The sequence below is a fragment of the Lithobates pipiens genome, unplaced genomic scaffold (assembly GCF_037356315.1).
Source record: "Lithobates pipiens isolate NorthernLeopardFrog02 unplaced genomic scaffold, aLitPip1_a1.2 Scaffold_37, whole genome shotgun sequence".
Classification (NCBI taxonomy): domain Eukaryota; kingdom Metazoa; phylum Chordata; class Amphibia; order Anura; family Ranidae; genus Lithobates; species Lithobates pipiens.
This window is the reverse complement of record NW_027507825.1, coordinates 4,572,180-4,593,456: the sequence shown is the minus strand read 5'-3', so window position 1 is coordinate 4,593,456 and position 21,277 is coordinate 4,572,180. Positions and strand designations below refer to the sequence as shown.

At 44.9% G+C, this 21,277-nt stretch overlaps 1 protein-coding gene across 1 annotated transcript in view; it reads left to right on the top strand.

The window, feature by feature from the left end:
• Positions 1-21,277, top strand: part of LOC143956496 (alpha-1-antitrypsin-like protein CM55-MM) — an 81,333-nt gene that overhangs the window by 21,213 nt on the left and 38,843 nt on the right. The gene's annotated exons all lie outside the window — the stretch shown is intronic.

Below are 21,277 nucleotides of genomic sequence, written 5' to 3'. Positions count from 1 at the left end.
GTGGTGATACCCAAAACCACGAATGGCTGTATGATCAAAGGTTCAATGACAGCAGTACATGGAACGGGCTATCCGAAGAATGTGTTTTGTGCTTTATTTTGAAAAATTTGGACACAATGTTTGTTTTTGTGCCTCATGTGAGGAGTTTTTAAAAGTGATATTAATAAAAATCTATTTTTATAATATATTTTTGTTCTCTTTGGTTGCCTTTTTAAAAGTCCCATTCTTATGCCGCGTACACACGATCGGAATTTCAGGCCAGCAAAAGACAGATGAGAGCTTTTCATTGGAAAATGCGACCCGTGTGTACGCTCCATCGGAATTTAGCTGGCCGAATTCCCGCCAGCAAAAATTTGAGAGCATGTTCTCAATTTTTCTGACGGAAATTCCGATTGCGTGTATGCAATTCCGACGTGCAAAAACTCACTCATGCTCAGGTTCAACTATGAGATGGAAGCTGTTGGCTACTGGCTATTGAACTTGAACTGTGTACACGGCATAAGAGATACTTTGATATTATAGTCAGATCTTTAAAAATATAATTCTCAAAATGATAACACAATATACAAGGAATACTATTAAAAAAAAAGGTTACAAAATATTTTCTGATAAATGTAGCACTACCCCCGAAGGAGCTGCTGGTTAGATTTGGGCTTACCGTTACCTTCTGCTCTCCTCATTTCACGTCTAGGAGTGTCCCGTGGTAGGTGACCCAGTAACTCGAGAGACTGACAACAGATCCACTTGAATTAATTTTATTTGCAAAATGTAGACAATGAAGAGTCTGTTAAACTGGGATCAGAGGGTTGGGAAGTAAGTTCAGGTACTCTTAGTGTCAAAGTCAAAACGTTGAAGAACTTGCTTACTTTGACTGCATCCAGAGAATAGCCATTCGCAACTGGATGTTCACTCAAGTTGGACGGTCCTTCTCTCACAAGACCTAGCAGCCAACAAGGTGCTTTACTCAGGAACAAGTCTCTGCCACAGACGTTGTTGTAGAACGTACAAGATAATGTCTCTGCCACAGACGTAGTTGTAGAACACGTAGGGAAACTAAACTTGAAGAACACTTGTAGGATACCTGGATCTTTCAGCCAGCTTGGCAAAATCTGCAAGACCGGATTCTCTCTGGTACTTCAGTTCCTCCAGGATCTCACTAAGAAACCAACCTGTACGTGGTCTTCTTCTGGAGAGTCCTCCCCTGGAATGCTTGAAGTCACTGGGTCTCTCCAAAACCAGAGACGGCACCCAACCACCTCAGAATCCTCCTTTACTTTCCTTGCCTCGGGCTAGCCAACCCAAAATCGTGTGGATCCGCACCCCAGGCCATAGCTTTCCTGGGGGCTGGTCAGGAGGACCAGGACCATGAAGTCAGCACATCATTCTGGACCAGAACCCCAAACCACATGATGTCCACATCTTAAATACCCTCTCCCAGAAAGCACAACCACTCCCACTGGGCGGGCTCAGAGAGAGAGTAACTTAAACACCTGACCAGACCATAGTTCCATGCCTGCCAGAAGGGACAGTGCCCCCTGTGGCCAGGCTGAACATCTCACAGTCCAGTCAGACTGATGCCAAAGTCTAATTTAGACAATTGTACCCAAACCAAACTGCAGTTCAGGCAAAACTTTAACTTTGAAAAACACATAGCGCTTGCGCTTCAGGAGCCGCCGCTACATAAATATTTAATAACATCAAAAAAAATTGTTGTCTGCTGAAAATAAATAAAAGGATTGAGAAAAAACTCATAATTCAACAAAAGAACAGTATTTGTGGGCAAATAATGAGGAAAACCATGCATAAAAATGATATACCTTATTACAAAATTGTTAAAAAAAAAACATGTAAACATAAAGACAACATCCTACTGTTGGACAAGGTCTACAGATACCAAACAAGCAAACTCCAATAAAGATTGGATCCTGATAGTGAAAGTGGTACTCCTAAATTGTGTATAAGATAATGTATCTGTATAAAAGGATGTGATCCATCACCGCCTCCACGTTTGCTTGTCAACGCGTTTCACAGTTTAGTAGCTTCCTCAGGACAGACTGGGTAGGTGCTGATAGGCCTTGAATCCAAGTATATAGGGACATCACACAACACAGACTATGACTCAACAAGATGATTCTGCCAGGGACCAAGTTCAAATATAGTAAATGGTCAATATATATGTATATATATATATGACTACTTTGTATGGAGGGGAGGATAAAAGGACATATGAAGCCTCAACAGACACCACAATCACATGTGCACCTAGCAAGTATTGATTGTGTAAACAACAGATAGGGCTCAAACCGGAAAGGATAGAAAGGCCACACATTTTCAACCAGCAACCGAAATTGGATACCATAAGTGTAATATATATCTCTTTAAAGTAGTATTGTTGTAATTTATTCGTAGAAGAGGGAGATTTCACGCTCAAAGATAAGAGGGATCTTGCAAGTAAGTATTAGAGGATTCCTGGTTGCAGGGGCCTACCGGTGAAGCCGGGGCACATACAACCTCAATGGGGAAAAAGTGTCTTCCCACTCTGAACAGCACAGGTGTCCCCGCTGCTGAAAATAAACCATACTTCCCTTCAAGGCCCTGGACACAATGATGGAGTGGATTTTATTTTGATAAATTTGGTTGGTTGTAAATTATACATTTACAAAAAAAAAATATTTTTCTGAAAAGTAGATATGAGTGAAAATAAGAGTTTTCATTTTCCTAAAAATTTCAGTGATAATCAGGACATTTTGGTCAATTTTGGAAGATGGTCTATGGCAGCGGTCTCCGAACTTCAGCCCTGGGACTGGATGTGACCCTTTGCTTGCCTTTATCTGGCGATTGGGACGCCATTCCATTGACTGACACCAACAATGGGGCATAATTCCTATCGCTGACATCAACAGTGGGGCACTGTTCCTCCCACTGATACCAACAACGAGGCATAATTCCTTCCATTGATACCAATGATGGGCCACTATTCCTCCCACTGATACCAACAACGAGGCATAATTCCTTCCATTGATACCAATGATGGGCCACTATTCCTCCCACTGATATCAACAACGAGGCATAATTCCTTCCATTGATACCAATGATGGGCCACTATTCCTCCAACTGATACCAACAACGAGGCATAATTCCTTCCATTGATACCAATGATGGGCCACTATTCCTCCCACTGATACCAACAACGAGGCATAATTCCTTCCATTGATACCAATGATGGGCCACTATTCCTCCCACTGATACCAACAACAAGGCATAATTCCTTCCATTGATACCAATGATGGGCCACTATTCCTCCCACTGATACCAACAAAAGAGCACAATTCCTCCCACTGACACCAACAATGGATACTATTCCTCCCACTGACACCCTTAAAAGGGTACAATTCTTCCCACTGACAGCAACGATGAGGCAGAATTATTTCAATTAATTCCAATGATGGGGCACTATTCCTCCAACTAACACCAACAGTGGGGCACTATTCCTCCCACTGACACCATCTATGGGGCACTATTCCTCCCACTGACACCATCTATGGGGCACTATTCCTCCCACTGACACCATCTATGGGGCATAATTACTTCCATTGATACAAATTATGGGCCACTATTCCCTCCACTGACACCAACACTGGGTACTATTTCTCCCATTGACAGCAATAATGGGGCAGAATTATTTCCATTGATTCCAATCATGGGGCACTATTCCTCCAACTGACACCAACGGTGGGGCACTATTCCTCCCACTGACACCATCAAAAGGGCCCAATTCCTCCCACTGACACTATCTATGGGGCATAATTACTTCCATTGATACAAATTATGGGCCACTATTCCCTCCACTGACACCAGCAATGGGTACTATTCTTCCCACTGAGAGCAACGATGGGGCAGAATTCTTTCCATTGATTCCAATGATGGGGCACTATTTCTCCAACTGACACCAACAATGGGGCACTATTCCTCCCACTGATACCAATGATGGGGCATTATTTACTCCCACTGGTCGTCAGGATATTTTCTACTGCCACTAACCACAGTCCGGCCCCCCTAAAGTCAGAAGGACAATAAACTGGTTCTTTGTTTAGAAAGTTTGGAGACCCCCTGGTCTATGGGGTTGGTGAAATGAAGGTGGTTGGGTGTAATGGGCTTTAAATGGCTCCTGAGGTTTGGACAATTCCCCTTTGACTATCCTGGAGGTGTTCTTGTGCCAAAAACTTCCTTCATTATTTCATTGTTATTTTTTTTTTTCACAAAAAAAAAGTAGCCGAAAAAAGTTAAAAATGTGACTTCAAATACACATAAAAGGAAACACAAATACAAAGAATGTAAAATATCACCCATCTGAGAGACGTGCTATGATTCCCCCTGTACGCTCCACTTTTGTTGACAAAAAACACTCCCCTCTGGGTGATGAATGTACATTGCAGAGATTAACAAATATTATAGCAGATTCCTACTTTTGTTTCTCTGAATAAATAGCTGTTTGTTTCACCAGACTGATTGCATATTCATTGTAAATGGGAGGGTCTGGTTCATTATAATTACCTGGTGCACTCTCAGTGTTCTGATGAGACAAGCTGCAGGGTCTGCATCCCTTTAGAAGTGTTTAACCACTGGAGATCCGCGCTATATAGCCGAATGACGGCTACAGCGTGGACCTGCTTTGCCGGGACATGTCTATACACTTCATCCCGTACACGAGCGGCCTGCGCGCCCCCTTAGGGGCGCGCGCGGCGCGCTCTGTGATCAGCGATTCTATGAGACTCGTCTGATCATGGATTGGAGCAAGGGTTTGATCCCAACCCCTTACCACGTGATCAGCTGTCAGCCAATGACAGCTGATCATGTGACACAACAGAGCCGGTAATCGGCTATTTTTCCTCCTCACGCTGTCAGCCGATCACCGGCGGCTGTGAGAGGGACTTCAGTCCCGATCACGGCCAGCACATCAGTGCCCACCTGCCCCCTGCCAGTGCCACCTAAATATTAAAAAAGTGCCACCCATCAGTGCCCATAGTGCCACCCATCAGTGCCCACAGTGCCACCCATCAGTACCCACAGTGCCCACAGTGCCACCTATCAGTGCCCACAATCTGCCTCAACAACAGTGCTGCACCTCAATGCCACATATCCGTGCCCATCAGTGTCATCTACCAGTGCCCATCAGTGCCGCCCAGCAGTGCCCAGCAGTGCCACCTATCAGAGCCACCTATCAGTGCCACCTATCAGTGCCCATCAGTCCCATCTATCAGTGGTACCTATCAGTGCCCCTTAGTGCCACCCATCCGTGCCACCTATCAGTGCCATCTTATCTGTGCCCATCTTTGCCCATCAGTGCTGCCTTATCTGTGCCCATCAGTACTGCCTTATCTGTGCCTATCGGTGCCACCTTATCTGTACCAATTAGTGCCATCTTAACTGTGCCTATCAGTACCCACCAGTGCAGCCTATCAGTGCCCACCAGTGCCGCCTCATCAGCGCATTTCAATGAAGGAGAAAAATGACCTGTTTGCAAAATTTTATAACAAACTATTAAACATGATTTTTTTTTTTTGTTTGTTTAGCAAAAAATAAAACTCCGAGCTGTAATTAAATACCACCAAAAGTAAGCTCTATTTGTGGGAAAAAAAATTATAAAAATTTCATTTGGGTACAGTGTTGTATGACCGCGTAATTGTCATTCAAAGTGCATCAGCGCTGAAAGCTGAAAATTGGTCTGGGCAGGAGGGGGTTTAAGTGCCCAGTAAGCAAGTGGTTAAACCCCCCTCCCCCCCCCCCCCCCGAGAAATATCTAACCAAATTTAAAATTCCTATTGCAGGGGATGCCTAAAATCTGACATGTATATTAGTGCAGACTTCTGGGAAAATCAGTAAGCCAATCACACAAGCAGGACATGACATTTATGGGGGCTTTCCATATATTAACTGTGTACAGAACGCCTCCAGGTTGCCGTATTGCATTTTTAGATTTAAAAAATAAAAAATAAAAAGTTTACTTCAGCCCTAGAACTGAAGTGACATCATGACATCCTCCAGTCCTCCAAGATCATAGAGGCGGATCAGAAACAATCCAGTCTCTGGTCACCTCTATGGCCAACCATGCGAACCATCAAATCATTTCCCAGGTGCGCCAGTAAAACGGTAAGCCCGAGAAACAGCATCGGGAGGAGGGGATGACCTCTCCGCTTCTGAAAGCGATCTAGCGGCTAATTTTCTGCTAAGACCACATTCATGAGAGAGCCAATCACTGGCTGAAAAAAAAGTATGGGGTTTATGGCTTCAGCCATAACCCCAGTAAACCATTTGCAAAGCAATGTATATATACTTATTGCGGTCGGCAAGTAGATTTAATACAATATAGAACAGCAGAGGGCACATCAAGTGCAGTAAAAAAAAAAAAACATATTTATTAATAAGAACAACAACTGGCAACTCACGTTTGACAGAGTAATTGTCCACTGGAGGTTGTCATCCAGACCAAAACAGCACATAGAAGAGCATTACCAGGGCAGGACTTACCATTGGGCTCGACTGGGCTCAAGTCCATGGGCCCCACCCAATAGGGGGCCCCATGGGCCCTGCCGAGATACATAGCTGAGTGTACTCGGCTCCGCTCCACTCAGTCATGCCCAGTCCTGCCCTATGATGGACATAACACAGGGACTGGGCGTAACTGTGAGCCGAGCCAAGTACACTCGGCTACACTCAGCTCCGCACGGGACTGCAAGAGGACCCAAGAGCCGCCAAGAGGACCCAAGAGCCGCCAAGAGGACCCAAGAGCCTCTGAGAGGACCTGAGAGCCGCCGAGAGGACCTGAGCGCCGCCGAGATACACAGGAATCTGTATCTCGTCGCCACCATTTTTAAACTTCCAGACTGCAATGACAAGGCTGCAAATGACACTGCAGATGGATGGGCAAAGCTGCAGATGGACACTGATAAGGCTGCATTGATGGGCATTTACATGTAAGTTTTTTTCCTTAAAATTCCCTCCTAAACTTGGTGTGCGTGTTATACGCCGATAAATAGGGTAATGTATAGAAGGTAGGGCCCAAAAGTGACTCAAGCCCAAGGGCCCTCAGCACCCTAAGTCCTGCCCTGAGCATTACCCCCCACTACAGGTTATGCCTGAGGAGGATAAAGGGTAAGGTTCCTTTAGTCAAACAAATCCTGACTTGGAGGTGTCAAGGAATGCATTTGGTGCTGCCCAAAGGCAAAACCCCAGGTAAAAGATGACAGAGAACAAGTCAAAGCAGTTAATAAGGTGTCACAAGTGCCTAAGGCCCAAAGAAGGTTTCCACACTTTGCATTCAATAGTGATGGGCAATATGAAGTCCAGGGTGAAGTTGTTAACCAGTTACTGGTTTCCCTGGCTTTTGGATGCATGGTACTTAACCTGGTTCAGAATGAGGGGGTTGGGGTACCTGGTGCCCATCTACGTTTCAGAGGGGGGGGGGGATTAATAAAAACACTATTAACACAACTATAAGGTTGAACTGGATGGACTTGTGTCTTTTTTCAACCTGACTAACTATGTAACTATGTAACTACGTCCTCACAAAAAGTACAAAGAAGTCTATCTGGATGACATTGTTATCTTCAGTACAGACTGGAAGTCTCATCCTCCCTGAGTTCAGACAGTATTGGCCTCATTAAAGAAGTGGGGGTTACCTGGTAACCCTGAAAAATGTGTCATTGGAATGGAAGAGACCTAATACTTGGGTTAAATTTTTGGTTGGGGTTTGGTGAAGCCTCAAATGAATACGGTAGAGGCTATTTAGGTTTGGTTCCATCCCATCACGAAGAAACAGGTCTGAGCATAGTTGGATACTATCGCTGGTTTGTCCCCCAACTTCACCATTATTGCTCCACCACTGACTGACTTGGCGAGGGATAAGAAGTCAGTCATGGTTAAATGGAATGACAAGGCTGAGGAGGCTTTTCTGGAGATTAAAGCAGCCTTATGCCAGTATTCAGTTCTGGTTGCTCCAGATTTTTCTAAGGAAAGGTTAATTGGCTTCTGTCCAAAAATTGGCCCTAGTATATGAATGGGGACCTTGGATTGTGGGCTTCTTGAGAGTAGGGACCGATGTGAGTGTGCAATATACAGGGACAATTTTAGACACTCACTCAGGTTGAACTGGATGGACTGGTGTCTTTATTGAACCTTACTAACTATGAAATGTTTGCCCAAACTGATGCCTCCAGTTAAGGTTTAGAAGTCGTACTGTCTGAAGTTGATGTAGAAAAGATGTAGCTGGATAGCCGCACTACGAATTACATTTTTGAAATAAAGTTGAATAATTCGGAGTGCGGCTATCCAGCTACATCTTTTCTACTTCAGTTCCTGTTGCAAACAGAGCCAGCACCCTGTGGGATTGTGGAGACAGCTGTTTTGGGAGAAGTCATTACCTTAGAGCGGTAATTCTTTGTATTTATGTCTGAAGTTGATGGCGGCTGAGAAAAATTAAACCGTAGTGGAACGGGAGTGCCTAGTCGTCAAGTGGAAATTAGACTCCCTATGCTATTTTCTCCTTGGCAGGAAAGTTTGTTTGGTGTTGGACCCTCCCCCACTGACCTGAATAAGACAGAACAAACACATGAATGCCAGGGTAACCAGGTGGCTCTAGGCTCCACAAGAGTTTAAATTCCTGGTGGAACATACGTTTGGAAAACAACACTAGAATGCTGATGCCCTCTATAGGGTACACTGGAGAGTGTCCCACATTACTTCAGATACCTCCACATCGAGGTGGGGGGGGGGGGGGGGTTAATGCACAATTTGCAAGGGAAAAGTACTGGATGGAAGATACGTGTTCTCATTGTTTGGGTTGTGGTCCCTTAGAGGAATGAAAAAAAACAATATTTAAGGAATTCCTGAGGGATTTTGGGGTGATCCAGTAAAAAAGGAAAAAGTGACGTGTCGTTTTCCCAGGATTATGATTATAAGTCCTGAAATGAGACCCGGAATTCGGAGACGTGGTGAGATTTTGGATGGGAACGTGCCTCCAACCCTGACTATGAGTTGTTTGGTCCTGAAAGGGTTAACCCACCTGTGAGAGAAAGACTGAAAAGGCCAAGATGCAGCCAACAGGCGTCCATGAGGTTTGGTGGGGAGCAGGACACACCTGTGAGAAAGAACCGTGTACTGTTTGGGCTACTGAGACTCTAAGTGGAGGGGACCTTTACTATGGACTCCTGGAGCAGGTGGGGACTTTAAACCCTTTTGTGGGACAAGGTTATGCTGGTTTTGAGACAGTTTTTTCCTTTATACCAGAGGTTGATGGACAGATGAAAAATAAGTTGTTTTCATTTATCATTTTGGAAAATTAAGATCGTTTGTCTGTACAACCATGGCTGGCTAGTAATCTGCACTCCCCCAAATATCAAAATATACAGTATCTCACAAAAGTGAGTACACCCCTCACATTTTTTGTAAATCTTTTCTTCCATCTTTTCATGTGACAACACTGAAGAAATGACACTTGTCTACAATGTAAAATAGTGAGTGTACAGCTTGTATAACAGTGTAAATTTCCTGTCCCCTCAAAATAACTCAACACACAGCCATTAATGTCTAAACCGCTGGCAACAAAAGTCAGTACACCCCTAAGAGAAAATGTCCAAACTGGGCCCTTAGCCATTTTCCCTTCCCGGTGACTCGTTAGTGTTACAAGGTCTCAGGTGTGAATGGGGAGCAGGTGTGTTAAATTTGGTGTTATCGCTCTCACTCTCTCATACTGGATCACTGGAACTTCAACATGGCACCTCAAGGCAAATAACTCTCTGAGGGTCTGAAAAAATGAATTTTTACTCTACATAAAGATGGCCTTGGCTATAAGAAGATTGCCAAGACCCTGAAACTGAGCTGCAGCATGGTGTCCAAGATGTATGAATGATGCCAACATTGCTGCAGAGGTTGTAGGGGTGGGGGGTCAGCCTGTCAGTGCTCAGACCATACGCTGCACACTGCATGAAATTGTTATGCATTGCTGTCATCCCAGAAGGAAGCCTCTTCTGAAGATGATGCACAAGAAAACCGGCAAACAGTTTGCGGAAGACAGGCAGACTAAGGACATGGATTACTGGAACCATGTCCCGTGGTCTGATGAGACCAAGATAAACTTATTTGGTTCAGATGGTGACAAGTGTGTGTGGGGGCAACCAGGTGAGGAGTCAAGCATGGTGGTGGGTGTTTCATGGTCTGGGGTTGCAGGAGTGCTGCCGGCACTGGGGAGTTACAGTTCATTGAGGGAACCATGAATGTCAACATGTACTGTGACATACTGAAGCAGAGCATGATCCCCTCCCTTCAGAGACTGGACCGCAGGGCAGTATTCCAACATGATAACCACCCCAAACACACCTCCAAGACGACCACTGCCTTGCTAAAGAAGCTGAGGGTAAAGGTGATGGACTGGCCAAGCATGTCTCCAGACCTAAACCCTATTAAGCATCTGTGCTGGAAAATAATGTTGGCCACGCAAAATAGTAAAACAATAAAAATGAAATATTTCTTCAAATATTGTGCCTGGGGGTCTCCTTACTCTGCCTGTAAAGTAACGCATCTTTCTCATGTTTCGCAGTAAAATGACATTCCTAAAGAAAAAATGTCATTTAAAACTGCTCGCGGCTGTAATGTATTGTTGGATCCCAGCAATATAGATAAAAATAATTGAAAAAAATGGCATGGGTTCCCTCCTCCGTCCACTACCAGGCCCCTTGGGTCTGGCATTAATATTAAGGGGAACCCCACACCAAAACTAAAACAAAAATGGTGTGGAGGTCCCCCCCCAAAATCCATACCAGGCACTTCAGTGGGGCAGCATCTGGAGGCCCTCTTGTTAAGGGGGCTCTCAGATTCCAATAAGCCCCCAGCCTGCAGACCCCCACAACCACCGGGCAAGGGCTGTAGGGAAGAAAAATCTGCAGAAAATCTGATGTGTGTAAGGGGCTTTACAATCTTCTGGGGAAACTCTTGATAACATTTTGGAGGGTGTGGGGATTTGTGTCCATTTGTAAGGTCAGGTACTGATGTCTGATGAGAAGACCTGGTTCACCATCATCCTAATTCATCCCAAAGGTGCTCAGTAGGGTTGAGGTCAGGGTTCTGTGCAGGACACTCAAGTTCCTCCAGACCAAACTGGTCACAACATGTCTTTATGATTGAGCTGTCTCCACTCTTCTGAGAAGACGTTCCTCAAAACTTTGTGTGTCTGGAAAATTTAGCCAAAAGAGAACTTGTGAGGTCAGTAATTGATGCTGGACGAGAAGACCTGGCTCACCATGGACATTCCAATCCATCACAAAGGTGTTCATTAGGGTTAAGGTCAGGGCTCTGTACAGGACACTTGAGTTCCTCCACACCAAACTGGTCACGCCATGTATTTATGGAGCTGGTTTTGTACACAGAGGGGATACAGTCATGCTGGAACAGAAGAGGGTCTCCACCAAACTGTTACCACAAGGCTGGAAGAGCACAATTGTCTACAATGTCTTTGTATGATGGAGTATTACCAGGACCCTTCACTAGAAGTCATTTGGAGGCTTGTCCTTGTATGTTTGGCTGCATAGTATATCTCTTAAAGTAATTTTCTGTAAATATTACATTATTGAGGGCTCATTTGAATGTGTGCTGCGTCAAATTTTACAGTATAGAGCATTAGCGCCCCCCCCCCCCCGTTGATCCATCGATCGTCCTGCAGTACTTACCCCATCCAGGTCACGGTTGGCTTTGGCGGATTCCCCCCGCTTCTCCTCCTTGTCGGTTTCACGGGCGGCTTTGGCGGCTTCCCCTCTAGCTTCTCCTCCTTGGCGGCTTCCCCCCTGCTTCTCCTACGAATACGGTCGCTTCTCCTCCCAGCCAAAGGGGTCTTAAGCCCCACTTCCTGATTGGCTGGGAGAAGAAGCAGGAAGACAATAGCAAATATTAGGATGCAAATGTCACACAAGTGGGTGGGCTCAGGGCGCAGTGCTCTGTGCCCTGAGCCCACCCTTTTTGAAAACAATTAGAGCCTCTGGCTGTAATTATGTGCTTAAATTTTTTTTAAAGTAAAACCAAACCCTATAGAAATCCGTGTGTCCGGCGCCCTGCGTAGAGATTAGGGGCTGGCCACATGGAAATTAGGGGGGCGGTGATCACTGTTATAGATTATAGGTCTATGCTTGTCCCAAGCAGTGGCGGCCGCTCATACAGGGCACAGGGACAGGGCACAGGGGTGCCGCCTCCCTAATCCATGCGACAGCCCCTAATCTACATGAAGGGTGTCAGACGCTTGGATTCCAATTATTTTTTTTTAAGCACATGATCAAAGCCTGGGGCTAAAATTGCCTTTGAAAAGGGTGGGTTTGGGGCGGAGCCCCTCCAGTTGTGTGACATTAGCGAATTAATATTCGCTAATTTCTTCCTGTTTCCCCCTCCTCCCAAACAATCAGGAAGCGGGTCCTGAGATCCGATTGGCCACTAGTCTTAAGTCCTGATTGGCTGGGAGGAGAGGCGACCGATGGGAATCAGGAGGAAACACAGGGGTGGAAGCCGCTGAAGCCGAGGACCTGGATTGGGTAAGTGCGAGGCTGGCGGGGAGCCTGGCAGGCGATGGGCAAGCGCACACAGGGGCGGAAGGTAAGCGTCGATTCATGGAGTGCGGTGGTTGGTTGGCTGGTTGGCTGGCTGGTTGGGGGGGGGGGGTTGGTTAGCGCTCAAGAAAGACACCGCTGGTCCAAAGCATGTTTGAATCCACTTACTATTGACGGACTCACTACTTCTGCTGGAAGTCTATTCCAAGCATCAAATACTCTTTGGGCGAAATAATACTTTGTAAGATGAGGGAAGGAGCCTAAGCCCTTGTACACACGGTCGGAGATTCCGACAACCAAATCCGTCGGATTTTGTCCGAAACTGTTGCATACACACGGTCAGACGAAGTTGTCGGAAAATCCGATCTTTCAGAGCGTGATGACGTAATTTCGTTACGATGGGACTACATTCACGCTAGTAGCCAATAACTTTGATGTAGGAATTTGATCTGAGCATGCGTGGCACTTGGTCCGATCAAAATTCTCTACACATGATCGGAGTATGTCCGACCGGCCCAGTTGGTCGGGAAATATTTCCAACATATTGGAAAATTGGGTCCTGCGGATATTCGGATGGAATCAGTCCGATGCAGACCACACACAGTCGGATTATCCGACAACACGGTTCGATAGGACACATTCCGACGGATTCTCCGACCGTGTGTACAAGGGCTTAGACGAGGGAAGGAGACAAACAGTCCATAAGTGGGGGGGAGTTGAACCCCTTAATGGTACTGAAAGCCCTCTGCACACCTGTTATTATACAGTAAATGTCACTGATAGTAGGCCGGCTGCTGCCAATAATCCTCTATTCAAAATCTACTACCCACTATTATTAAACAGCGACAAGAATCTCAGCTGACAATGTCATTTGTGTGTGTTAATAAACCTAGAAGTCCAACAATACAAAGTCTCTTTGCCTTCTCGCAGACAATGCTTCTTTACCATTCGTGCAACCCAATCCACTCCTTGTATAATCCCGCAACTCACCGGAGAGAAATGACCTTCTATTATATAAAGGTCTACCGACGTCTATATGTACACTGTTACTCCTTATCTTCCTTCTGCTTTATGTTCCTATCTTCATTTCTCAGTGATGCCATAAAAAATGTGAATAAAATATAATATGATAGTAATATAATAAAAAGCTCAGCACCAATATTTAAAAAAAGAATCAAGATATATACGGTGCCTTGCAAAAATATTCACCACCCCTTGGCATTTTTCGTGTTTTGTTGCCTCACAACCTGGAATTAACATGGATTGTATGAGGATTTGCATCATTTAATTCATAGAACACGCCCACAACTTTGATGTTTTTTTTAATTGTGAAGCAAACAAAAAATAGGACAAAATAACAGAAAATGTCAATGTGCATATCTATTCACCCCCCTAAAGTCAATAATTTTCTAGAGCCGCCTTTTGCGGCTATCACAGCTCCAAGTCGCTTTGGATAAGTCTCTATGAGTCTTGCCACATCTCACCACTGGGATTTTTGCCCCATTCCTCCTCCTTGCAAAACTGCTCCGGCTCCTTCAAGTTGGATGGTTTGCTCTTGTGAACAGCAATGTTTTAGCCTGACCACAGATTTTCTATTGGATTGAGGTCTGGACTTTGACTAGGCCATTCCAACACATTTCTTGTTTCCCCTTAAACCACTCAAGTGTTGCTTTAGCAGTGTGTTTGGGGTCATTGTCCTGCTGGAAGGTGAACCTCCGTCCTATCAAATCACACACAGAGTGGTACAGGCTTTGTTTAAGAATATCCCTGTATTTAGCACCATCCATCCTGCCCTCAACTCTGACCAGTTTCCCAGTCGCAACTGCTGAAACCCCCCCCCCCCCCCCCGGCATGATGCTGCCACCACCTTGTTTCACAGTGGGGATGGTGTTCTTTGGGTTATGTGATGTGTTGGGTTTGCGCCAGACATAGCATTTTCTTTGATGGCCAAAAAGTTCGATTTTAGTCTCATCAGACCAGATCACCTTCCTCCATACATCAGACCAGATCACATTCCTCCATACATCAGACCAGATCACCTTCCTCCATACATCAGACCAGATCACCTTCCTCCATACATCAGACCAGATCACCTTCCTCCATACATCAGAGCAGATCACCTTCCTCCATACATCAGAGCAGATCACCTTCCTCCATACATCAGAGCAGAGCACCTTCCTCCGTACATCAGAGCAGATCACCTTCCTCCATACATCAGACCGGATCACCTTCCTCCATACATCAGACCAGAGCACCTCCCTCCATACATCAGACCAGATCACCTTCCTCCATACATCAGAGCAGAGCACCTTCCTCTATACATCAGACCAGATCACCTTCCTCCATACATCAGAGCAGATCACCTTCCTCCATACATCAGAGCAGATCACCTTCCTCCATACATCAGACCAGATCACCTTCCTCCATACATCAGAGCAGATCACCTTCCTCCATACATCAGAGCAGATCACCTTCCTCCATACATCAGACCAGATCACCTTCCTCCATACATCAGAGCAGATCACCTTCCTCCATACATCAGACCAGATCACCTTCCTCCGTACATCAGAGCAGATCACCTTCCTCCATACATCAGACCAGAGCACCTTCCTCTGTACATCAGAGCAGATCACCTTCCTCCATACATCAGAGCAGATCACCTTCCTCCATACATCAGACCAGATCACCTTCCTCCGTACATCAGACCAGATCACCTTCCTCCATACATCAGAGCAGATCACCTTCCTCCATACATCAGAGCAGATCACCTTCCTCTGTACATCAGAGCAGATCACCTTCCTCCATACATCAGAGCAGATCACCTTCCTCCATACATCAGACCAGATCACCTTCCTCCATACATCAGACCAGATCACCTTCCTCCATACATCAGACCAGATCACCTTCCTCCATACATCAGAGCAGATCACCTTCCTCCATACATCAGTCCAGATCACCTTCCTCCATACATCAGACCAGATCACCTTCCTCCATACATCAGAGCAGATCACCTTCCTCCATACATCAGACCAGATCACCTTCCTCCATACATCAGACCAGAGCACCTTCCTCCGTACATCAGACCAAAGCACCTTCCTCCATACATCAGAGCAGATCACCTTCCTCCATACATCAGACCAGATCACCTTCCTCCATACATCAGACCAGATCACCTTCCTCCATACATCAGACCAGATCACCTTCCTCCATACATCAGAGTGGATCACCTTCCTCAATACATCAGACCAGAGCACCTTCCTCCATACATCAGACCAGATCACCTTCCTCTGTACATCAGAGCAGATCACCTTCCTCCATACATCAGATCAGATCACCTTCCTCCATACATCAGAGCAGATCACCTTCCTCCATACATCAGACCGGATCACCTTCCTCCATACATCAGACCAGATCACCTTCCTCCATACATCAGAGCAGATCGCCTTCCTCCATACATCAGAGCAGATCGCCTTCCTCCATACATCAGACCAGATCGCCTTCCTCCATACATCAGAGCAGATCACCTTCCTCCATACATCAGACCAGATCACCTTCCTCCATACATTGTGGAAGTCTCCCACGTGCCTTTTCATAAAACTCAAAACGGGCCATTTTGTTTTTTGCTGAAAGTAATGTTTTTCTTCTGGCCACTCTGCCATAAAGCCCAACTCTATGGAGCGAACGGCTTATTGTCATCCTATGTACAGATACTCCAGTCTCTGCTGTGGAACTCTGCAGCTCCTCCAGGGTTACCTTAGGTCTCTGTGCTTCTCTCTGATTAATGCCCTCCTTGCCCGGTCCGTGAGTTTTGGTGTGCGGCCGTCTTTTGGCAGGTTTGCTGTTGTGCCATATTCTTTCCATTTGGTTATGATAGATTAGATGGAGCTCCTAGGGATCATCAAAGATTTGGATATTTTTTTATGACCCAACCCTGACTTGTACTTCTCGACAACATTGTCCCTTCCTTGTTTGGAGAGTTCCTTGGTCTTCATGGCAGTGTTTGGTAAGTGGTGCCTCTTGCTTAGGTGTTGCAGCCTCTGGGGCCTTTCAAAAAGGTGTGTCTATGTAATGACAGGTCATGTGACACTTAGATTGCACACAGGTGGACATCATTTCACTAATTATGTGACTACTGAAGGTAATTGGTTCCACCAGAGCTTTTTATGGGCTTCATAACAAAGGGTGTGAATACATACGCACATGCCAATTATCATTTTATATTTTATATTTTTCTAATTTTACTTCACCAACTTAGACTATTGTGTTCTGATCCATCACATATAATTCAGATTAAAAAAAATTGATCTAAAGGCTGTCATGTAACAAAATACAGTTGCAATAAAAAGTATGTGAACCCTTTTGGACAAAAGAGCTCTCAGAAGACCTACGATTAAGAATTGTTGACTTGCATAAAGCTGGAACGGGTTATAAAAGTATCTCCAAAAGCCTTGCTGTTCATCAGTCCATGGCAAGACAAATTGTCTATAAATGGAGAAAGTTCAGCGCTACTCTCCCTAGGAGTGGGCGTCCTGTAAAGATGCACAGCGCAGACTGCTCAGTGAGGTGAAGAAGAATCCTAGAGTGTCAGCTAAAGGCTTACAAAAGTCTCTGGCATATGCTAACATCCCTGTTAGTGAATCTACGATATGTAAAACACTAAACAAGAATAGATTTCATGGGAGGATAACACAGAGGAAGCCACTGCTGTCCAAAAAAAACATTGCTGCACGTTTACAGTTTGCACAAGAGCACCTGGATGTTCCACAGCAGTACTGGAAAAATATTCTGTGGACAGATGAAACTAAAGTTGAGTTGTTTGGAACTATGTGTGGAGAAAAAGAGGCACAGCACACCAACATCAAAACCTCATCCCTACTGTGAAGTATGGTGGTGGGGGCATCATGGTTTGGGGCTGCTTTTCTGCATCAGGGCCTGGACGGATTGCTATCATCAAAGGAAAAATTAATTCCCTAGTTTATCAAGACATTTTGCAGGAGAACTTAAGGCTGTCTGTCCACCATCTGAAGCTCAACAGAAGATGGGTGTTGCAACAGGACAACGACCCAAAGCATAGAAGTAAATCAACAACACAATGGCTTAAACAGAAGAAAATGCGCCTTCTGGAGTGGCCCAGTCAGAGTCCTGACCTCAACCCGATTGAGATGCTGTGGCATGACCTCAAGAAAGCGATTCACACCAGACATCCCAAGAATATCGCTAAACTGAAACAGTTCTGTAAAGAGGAATGGTCAAGAATTACTCCTGACCGCTGGGCACGTCTGATCTGCAACTACAGGAAACATTTGGTTGAAGTTATTGCTGCCAAAGGAGATTCAACCAGTTATTAAACACAAGGGTTCACATACTTTTTCCACCTGCACTGTGAATGTGTACATGGTGTGTTCAATAAAAACATGGTAACATTTAATTCTTTGTGTGTTATTAGTGTAAGCCGAATGTGATTGTCTATTGTGGTGACTTAGATGAAGATCAGATGACATTTTATGACCAATTTGTACAGAAATCCATATAATACCAAAGGGGTTCACATACTTTTTATTTCAAGTGTAGGTATAAAGCCAAGGGGGTGAATACTTTTGAAAGGCACTGTATCCCTGGGAACTACAGTCCAGTTAGCCTAACATCAATAGTTTGCAAGCTCTTGGAGGGGGATGATAAGCGATTATTTACAAGATTTTAATAATGAAAACCAGATCATTAGCAGTAATCAGCATGGATTCATGAAGAATTGTTCTTGCCAAACCAATCTATTTATCTTCTATGAGGAGTTGAGTTGCCATCTAGATAAAGGAAGGCCCGTAGACGTGGTGTATCTAGATAAAGGAAGGCCCGTAGACATGGTGTATCTAGATAAAGGAAGGCCCGTAGATGTGGTGTATCTAGATAAAGGAAGGTCCGTAGACGTGGTGTATCTAGATAAGGGAAGGCCCGTAGACGTGGTGTATCTAGATAAAGGAAGGCCCATAGACGTGGTGTATCTGGATAAAGGAAGGCCTGTAGACGTGGTGTATCTAGATAAAGGAAGGCCCGTAGACGTGGTGTATCTGGATAAAGGAAGGCCCGTAGACGTGGTGTATCTAGATAAAGGAAGGCCCGTAGACGTGGTGTATCTAGATAAAGGAAGGCCCGTAGATGTGGTGTATCTAGATAAAGGAAGGTCCGTAGACGTGGTGTATCTAGATAAAAGAAGGCACGTAGACGTGGTGTATCTAGATAAAAGAAGGCACGTAGACGTGGTGTATCTAGATAAAGGATGGTCGGTAGACGTGGTGTATCTAGATAAAGGAAGGTCGGTAGACGTGGTGTATCTGGATAAAGGAAGGCCCGTAGACGTGGTGTATCTAGATAAAGGAAGGTCCGTAGACGTGGTGTATCTAGATAAGGGAAGGCCCGTAGACGTGGTGTATCTAGATAAAGGAAGGCCCGTAGACGTGGTGTACCTAGATAAAGGAAGGCCCGTAGACGTGGTGTATCTAGATAAAGGAAGGCCCATAGATGTGGTGTATATAGATAAAGGAAGGCCCGTAGACGTGGTGTATCTACATAAAGGAAGGCCCGTAGACATGGTGTATCTAGATAAAGGAAGGCCCGTAGACGTGGTGTATCTAGATAAAGGAAGGCCCGTAGACTTGGTGTATCTGGATAAAGGAAGGCCCGTAGACGTGGTGTATCTGGATAAAGGAAAGCCCGTAGATGTGGTGTATCTAGATAAAGGAAGGCCCGTAGACGTGGTGTATCTAGATAAAGGAAGGCCCGTAGACGTGGTGTATCTAGATAAAGGAAGGCCCGTAGACTTGGTGTATCTGGATAAAGGAAGGCCCGTAGACGTGGTGTATCTGGATAAAGGAAAGCCCGTAGATGTGGTGTATCTAGATAAAGGAAGGCCCGTAGACGTGGTGTATCTGGATAAAGGAAGGCCCGTAGATGTGGTGTATCTGGATAAAGGAAGGCCCGTAGACGTGGTGTATCTGGATAAAGGAAGGCCCGTAGATGTGGTGTATCTGGATAAAGGAAGGCCCGTAGACGTGGTGTATCTGGATAAAGGAAGGCCCGTAGACGTGGTGTATCTGGATAAAGGAAGGCCCGTAGATGTGATGTATCTGGATAAAGGAAAGCCCGTAGACGTGGTGTATCTGGATAAAGGAAAGCCCGTAGATGTGGTGTATCTAGATAAAGGAAGGCCCGTAGACGTGGTGTATCTGGATAAAGGAAAGCCCGTAGATGTGGTGTATCTAGATAAAGGAAGGCCCATAGACGTGGTGTATCTGGATAAAGGAAGGCCCGTAGATGTGGTGTATCTGGATAAAGGAAGGCCTGTAGACGTGGTGTATCTGGATAAAGGAAGGCCCGTAGATGTGGTGTATCTAGATAAAGGAAGGCCTGTAGACGTGGTGTATCTAGATAAAGGAAGGCCCGTAAAAAATGTGGAACTCCCTTCCACAGGCGGTGGTCTCAGCAGGGGGGATCGATAGTTTAAAAAAAAACTATTAGATAAGCACCTTGAACGACCACAACATACAGGGATATACAATGTAATACTGACATATAATCACACACATGGGTTGGACTTGATGGACTTGCGTCTTTTTTCAACCTCACCTACTATGTAACTCTATGTAAAACCATCTATATGAGTTTTATCATTTATATAAGTGTAAGAATAGCACCATCCTATATCACAAATACGTATTCCATCCCTGCCAGGTGATCCCAGATGAAGACATTTTTAGGAGATGCTGGAATTTTATTATTTTTTTCAAGAAGCTCATTGGTTCTGGTAAGGCAACTCTCAGACACAATATTGGCCTCCATCGATGGGCCCCGGGACGGAACTCGAAGTATTAATGTGCTGAAAAAGGCACCAAACCAAGGAGGTGAGAGTCCGAGGTACCTAACTTCTTGCTGCCAGAACTTTTCTTGTGTTTTTTTTGTTTTTTTTTTGCACACGTGTTTAAAAAAAAATCACTTTAGTCATCGTTACATAGTAACATAGTAAGTGAGGTCGAAAAAAAGACACAAGTCCATCAAGTCCAACCCATATGTGTGATTATATAGTCCAAATGATTCGTGAAACCCTAAACACATTATATCTTTTCTGAAAACAAAGACCCTGGAGAATAAAATGGTGGTGGATCCATTTTTTTATGTCAGACAATATTATCACACCATTTTTTTTAAGAGCAAAAGCTCAGTAAAAATACAGAGATAATTGCAATATATGCAATATATTAACCTCTTGCCCACCCCCCTTCCTGCCCAGGCCAATTTCCAGCCTGTCACACTTTGAATGACAATTACGCGGTCAATGTAACACATCTACACATATGACTTTTTTTTATCATATTTTCACACAAATAGAGCTTTCTCTGAGAGAGAATAACAAGAGCAAAAAGAGGAATGGAGGATAAGGAAAAGGAAGAGGTCAAGATCTGTATATAATAAACAGGTCATTTCTTTGCAGGGAGTATTCTTTTTGTACATGGTGAGGGATTACACCAGTGATCTCCCTATCCATGCCTCTGGCCTCCTAATCTACATTACATCTGAATACACCCATGTTTCGACTCGACTGATGCTTTGGGGCCATTTCTCTGCTAAAGGTACAGCCTGACTTTGCCGCATTGACTGGCCAATGGACGGGGCCATGCATTGTACGATCTTGGATGAGAACC